At 63.9% G+C, this 534-nt stretch overlaps 1 protein-coding gene across 1 annotated transcript in view; it reads right to left on the bottom strand.

Moving 5' to 3' along the window:
* Positions 1 to 335, bottom strand: part of RNF32 (ring finger protein 32) — a 72304-nt gene extending 71969 nt beyond the window's left edge. Inside the window, exon 1 of the mRNA XM_019508155.1 lies at positions 227 to 335. The gene's annotated coding sequence lies outside the window, so the exon portion shown is untranslated. The remainder of the gene's footprint in view (positions 1 to 226) is intronic.
* Between the last annotated feature and the right edge of the window lie 199 nt (positions 336 to 534).

Raw genomic sequence — 534 nt, 5'->3', positions numbered from 1 at the left:
CTGCCCCACCCCAAAATAATGGCAATGTCTCCCACTCCCTTTCCCTTATACCCCCACAATGGTACCCCCCGTCCAATAATGGTACCGCCTCCCCCTCCATAATGGTAGTCATCCTCCCCCCCATAATGGTACGGTCGCCCTCCCCCCTCAGTCCACCGCCCCTCTCGCACCCGGCCTGGCTGCTCCCTCCGCCCCGCCGTGACGCGCGCTGCTCTCCAGCACCCACCCGCTGCGGGGCTGTCCAGCGTCCCCCCACCGGCAGCGTCGTTTCACCACTGTCTCTTTAACACCGGCCGCGCCGCGTTGCTTAGCAACTCCCAAGCGCTGCCGCCCTGAGCCAGGGGGAGGAGAAGTGAGAATGAGGCTCGGGCGCGGCGCCCGGAAGTGGGAGGGGACGGGGCACTGGGAGCTGGCTGTTGTGCACGTGACCGGTGCTGCACGTTGGATGCGGGGGTGGCTTTTGGTGCTTTGTTCGGTCCTGACAGATCCTTTTTTTACCCCATTTACGCAGCTACAGGGTTTTCCCCTCGATCT

The sequence above is a fragment of the Gavialis gangeticus genome, unplaced genomic scaffold, assembly GCF_001723915.1.
Source record: "Gavialis gangeticus isolate Ggan-Ray unplaced genomic scaffold, GavGan_comp1, whole genome shotgun sequence".
Taxonomy (NCBI): domain Eukaryota; kingdom Metazoa; phylum Chordata; order Crocodylia; family Gavialidae; genus Gavialis; species Gavialis gangeticus.
The sequence above is the reverse complement of the archived record's forward strand: the minus strand, read 5'-3'. Positions and strand labels throughout refer to the sequence as shown.